The sequence below is a fragment of the Polyodon spathula genome, chromosome 1 (assembly GCF_017654505.1).
Source record: "Polyodon spathula isolate WHYD16114869_AA chromosome 1, ASM1765450v1, whole genome shotgun sequence".
In the NCBI taxonomy this organism is placed as follows: domain Eukaryota; kingdom Metazoa; phylum Chordata; class Actinopteri; order Acipenseriformes; family Polyodontidae; genus Polyodon; species Polyodon spathula.
The window spans coordinates 2119343-2125342 of NC_054534.1; positions in this window are offsets into that span (position 1 = coordinate 2119343).

The following is a 6000-nucleotide window of genomic DNA, read 5'->3' on the forward strand; positions in this document are numbered from 1 at the left end:
CCCTATATAAAATTGTACAGGAAATAGCTTGTTTATGTTTCTGTAGTGGGACCCACATTAGCTGGGTAACGCATTGGCCTTTCCTGGCTAGCTTTATTGTTATTTTTTGTTTGCAAATACTTTGGCGCTTGAACCTCACTTTTCATTGTTTTCTGTAACTTTATGTTCCAGACCTTGCATGCCCGTTGCTAATATTCAATTGAATTAGTGTGGGGAGGTGACCGTTCAGACTCCCAATTACAGAGAGCTGCATTAAGAAAGCAATAACACATTTAAACTGTCCTTCTTCAAGATGTTTCCATTGCGAGGGAACATCTCCTTTACAAGCAAGTCCACACACTGTATTAAACAAGAATCTCAACATAATTAAGAAAAACTACAAGAAACTAAAAATCCACGGGCAACGCTTCAACGAGACGTGAGTGTCTTCACATTAGACCCCAATGTGTTGACTCTGAGCGGAAAGCATCATTGCTTGTGTAGACGTGTTCACAGAAGTCACATGTGTAAGCTCTGCCTGGAGGTGGGTTAGATATTAATAACCATGCTGTGGTGTGCATGAAAACACAGAGCAGGTACAGCTGGGCTCTGTTAGCAATGCAGGTTTGCAATGAGCACAGTGAATGCACTTCTGGGTTCTTGATTGGAAAAAAATAACATTTAAACATTCACAAAAATCTAATAACAGTGTTTATTTAAATATATTTAGACCTTAGACTGGATGTAAAAATAGACTACATTAACAGGAAGCATTACACTGTCTACAAAAATATCCCTTAACACTGACATCCGTAACATTTTTACAGGGACACAGAACACCTGTTGGCAGATCCTTCTGTTTGGTTAGAAATGTTTTTCCACAGCAGCCTCCACAGAAAGTGACTGACATTCTCTAATCACTCTGAACATCAAGTCTTCTTTTGATTTCTCTCTGCAATAAACCAAGCCAAACCAAACAAAATTCACAGGGGAAAAATAATCAAAAGACCCAGCTTTAAAAAGAAAGAAAACGGAAAGGGGGTTAGCTGTATGTAAAAGGGACTGTTGTTGTTGTTGTTTTAATGTAAAGCCAGATGCATTTGGACTAAACAAAGTCGAATTGATTTGCATTATCTATGGATTCTGATCCTAACCCCTAAATTATAGCCATGCAAAATATCACAAAAAACTTCCACCACAAAAATAACCCCAACAAAATGAACGACATGTTTAGCACCAGTGCAGTACAAATACTGATCCCTTTAGCTTTTCTAAAAGAATATTAAAATGTCGTCTCTCTGTGGAGTCAGCAGCGTCGGCTTTGAGCCTACCGCCCCCTGTCGAGTGACTTGATTACTGAACTCTGGAACGCCCTGCTTAGCCTTCAGAATCTGCGCGTCTAGTGAAGTGGAGATGAGAAACGTAACGTTTTCCTTCACAAATCGTCCTACACAGAGACAAAGCCAACCACTTGAGTTTAGTTTCAGACCACACGTTCTGGTACTATCGATCATACCATAAAATAAAATAAAAAAATTATTTATATATATATATACAGTATATATATATATATATATATATATATATATATATATCTTTTTTTATAGTATATAAAATAAGTCACCTTAATCGTAATGTAGGTGGAATTAGCATTAGTAATCTGGTCATGACATTTACACTTTCCAAGCATGTGATAAACAGTCCCGATTCTTGTCAGGGGTTAACATTACACGGACATTTCTCACAAAAAAAATATTGACGTGTTCGTCACATTGCGGAAACCCCAGCTGTAATAAGTAGTCTGTACCCGAAGCAGTTTTGAGGGTGGGGTTCCCAATGATTATTTAGTGCACATACAGATTTGCGGTTAGAATTACGAATATATACAGTACGTTTATGAAACGTTACGTTATGGAACTCCAGGAACTCATAATTAAAGTAATGCAAACAAGGACAATATGTTATTAATTGCATATCTATATTATATATATAGTTATATATAGGAATATATAATAAAGTATGCCAAACAAAGGTTATATATATATATATATATATATATATATATATATATATATAATATATATATATATATATAGTAGCAGTATTGCCTATCAAATCCTGGTCCCATTGAGATTATTTCGCTATGCCTGTTAACCACGCATTCAGAACCTTGGACAGCTCAGCGGTCGCTCGGACCCAGGGATGCTTGGTATTCCAGTGTATTCCTTGCATCGCGTACACTGTGTGTATTATTAAGACCAACCCAATCTAAATTCACAGGCTAGTGCTTTAACAATGACATGGTACTGTATGAGTAACCTCTCTAAGGGTCTGAAGGATATCAGATTTTGCAAAGAACCTTAACGCTGTCTTAAACGGTTTGTTTTGACTTAGTGGCATCCTGCATTGACATACCTTGAAAGAGAAAGAGGGCTGGTAGCCTTGTATGCGCTCAGTTAGCAGGTGCTTCCGTATTCAAAACTACACGAATCCCGTTTCAAGCTTCAAAGCAGATTTCCACCACCGACTCTTAATCGTTGTGGGTCACCTTGCAGACTCATCTTTCTGAATTACTGCCGCCCTGGCTGATAGGGTTATGGAAAGCGTGTCAAATGTGTTGTTCACATCCAGTATTTCAATTGGGTTTGATTGCACTTTGTAAACTGCAGATATCAATCAATAATGTCTCAAATGTGGGGTGTTTTTTTTATTATTATTAATACCTGTGTTCTTTGAACACACAGTGAACCTATTTTAATTACGATTGCTATGTTGTATTAAATGCTAGACACGCACACAAGCACTGTCCACCAGCAGGCTCCCACTTACCACTGAAAAAAGCGTTCTGCTGAACGACCAGCATTCGACACAATCAGTAGGAGGCGTTTCTCTCGTATTATCTCGGTGACGGGAATGCAATGGAAACCCCACTAAAGTCTTGAGCTGACACAACGGAAACGCTGAGTACAGGGCTGCCGTTTAGTTAGTCCACACCAGGCTTCATCTGTGACGCTATCAATTGCGAGTGGAAACGCACACAGTTTCAGCAATGTCCGGGACTCGTTACTATCCACCGGCTTGTTATTGCACATTAGCCGTGGGTGTAAAAGGTGATCTTTTCCTGTGTTTCTCGCTCTCTTTTATTAATCAATATATGCATTAATTGATCTTTAAATCTTGAGGGTGCCCTTACTGTAACTGAGACGGGGAGTCTTAGGCCCTGTCCACACTATACCTTTAAACTGTATTAGTTGCCTTTAAACCAGCTTAATATAAAGCTTGCGATGTTTTTAAGCAGGGTATTTATAGTATCATTAATACAGGTCCTAGTACATCACACTTATTAATTTCTCAGATTACAAGCCAATTACCGGCAAGTTCCCATCACCCTATATAACCCTACTTCGCAAGTGCAGTCTTGCCGTGCTTCGAATGACCGTTTGCCGTTTGTTTGGTTACGTACCCCTGCCGGTCGCTTAGACCAGTCCAGTGGAAAACATATTGACAGGAATCGTCTAAAAATTATATCTATCTTACAAACGTTGCAATGTTTCATTTTACAGCAATCCTTTCATCCCAGTCATTCTGTCGCCTAACGTTTAGTAAACTCAAAATCCACAAGGCACTAACGTAAAATGTAGTCATAGTGTTACTTCTCCTTGAAATGCATGAAATCAAGTTCTCAACTGTCACACCTTCCTTGTGCAAAAATTAAAAAACAAAATCTAAAACGTATTTAAATAAACTGTGGAGCAAAAGTACACAGTCAAATAAAGCTCTTGCATCCTATCATAAAATTAATTTCAATTTAAGGGAAGCTATTATTTGTACACAGACCAAATAAAGAACTTCAGCACCTAGGGTAAACTGAATTTCAGTTTAAGGTATGCTGTTTTGTTGTTAATAGATGTATTTTTTGTTAATAGATGAGTTTGCATTATATTATTTACTTTTTGATACTTTCACCTCTTGATTTCCATTACATGAGAGTAGATGTTAAAACTTCATGCTGATTTGAACTCAGCTCTCGCCAAGATAAGCACCAACTAAGACGTAGCTTTACAGGAAACTAATGTGATCCATCTGCATCTCCATCCATCTGCGTTGTTTTCCATCTGATGATGTAGATATCCTTCTGCTAGGTGTTGATTGCTGAAGTGTAATGCTGGCTCCAGGGATCAGCTTATTTTGCCTCCCCAGAGCATCAGCATACACAAAGGCTGTGATGCTGGCTCTAGGGATCAACCACAGTGCGATCTCCCCAGCGCATCAGCATGACAACCACATGGATTGAGCTAAGTAGGGTACTTCTCTGGGGTCTTCAAGTGAGAACCTTCCATCCTCTGTGTTTCATTGACTAGCCCACAACACCTCAAGAGGGCTCGACAGTGATTCTGGCATCTCATCATCACCCCCCTCCATCCCCCACTCAGCTCAGCCTAGCTTACTTACCTGTACATCAGCGTTGCTTTCTTACTATTGTGTGTGAGATCCCCAGCCAGAATCTTTCCGTCTCAACCACAGCCAGTTGCTGCTCCTTTCTGCTGGTTCAGATAAGTCTTGGCCACTGAGTCGAACATCTCTGAGAATCTGGGTTGTAGAGTGTGCCACAAATCCTCGACACCCCACCTCCACTGGGTAAACCCGGACTCTCCATCCTCGCTGTTCCGCTTCAGCAGCTAGTTGAGCATACCGAAGTTTCTTCCTCTCATACGCCTCATCCACAGTATCCTCCCATGACACTGTTAACTCTACCAGGTGATGCTGATCATGGCATGCTGATCCAGACCACAAGACAATGTCTGGTCGGAGGTTAGTGGTGGCAATCTCAAGTGGAAAAATGAGCCACCATTTTCCAGTCTCTAGCAGCTTCCAGGTGTCCTGGGCGAGACTTGGTTTTAACACCTTTTCTTAGCAGTTGCTCTCCTGGGCAGAGGAATGTTGTATTTTGTGTGTAATCTTTTGAACTGGTGGCAACTTATTGGTCAGGTTACGCTTCTCTTGGTAAGGCCAAAGTAAGGCCAAACATCGCAGCACCTGGTCATGGTGCCAAGTAAAGAGTCCTTGGCTAAGACCCACCTTACACCCTGTCAAAATGTGTGTTAATTTTGCAGGTGATGAACACAAAGGACATGAGGGATCCTCACCCACCCAGAGGTCTAGGTTCTGTGGTAATGGGAGAACATTATATTTTGATTCGATGAGGAAACGGATCCTGCTCTGTTTCATTGTCCATAGGTCTTGCCAGCCGATTTTTCATTGTTCCACTATCTCATCCATTCTGCCTGCTTGGCCTGGGAAACGGCCTTTACACAAATACAGTACTCAGAACAGGCGTCTGAAGGAGTTGAGAACGACTATCAATACTGCTATACCATACACAATTTCTGAGGCTTATGTCATGGAATGAAGTGTTCAGATGCTGAAATGAAAGCACATTGATATCTGGAGTGATGAAATCGGTCAAGTAGAACTTCAGAGTTCAAAACGAAACACACACATTATGATAAAATGTACCTTGTGTTTAAGAAACAAAGCCATAACGTTCATGTTAAGAAGCGCTCTGTCTTCTGTGGGCACAGCTCCATATTTGCTGGGTTGTAAACATAAAACACAGTGCATGGTGGGATAATGTCACATCAAGCCCCACAGTCCATTGCGCTGCTAGGAACTGGAACCAGGCTATTCTAATAGTATGTGTGTGCATTAATCCTGACTAAACATGAAATGGTACTTCAGTGTGGACGCTTTGAGCTGGATTAATTAAAAGATTTTTGAGTACGGTTCTCGAGATCGGTTCTGTAGTGTGGACAGGGCCTGTAGTCAACACAGCTGATACAGTTTCTGAGGAGGCTATGCTTAATAATACCTCCTTCACTGCAGGAAGAACACAACTGGGATATAATTAAGTAAAACAAATAAACTCTTTTTTTTCTATTTCAGGAGTGTGCATCCTATGGTTTACGAGACGTATTTGGGAACATGATGACGTATGCCTCTTAGTGGTATGCACTTTGCAAG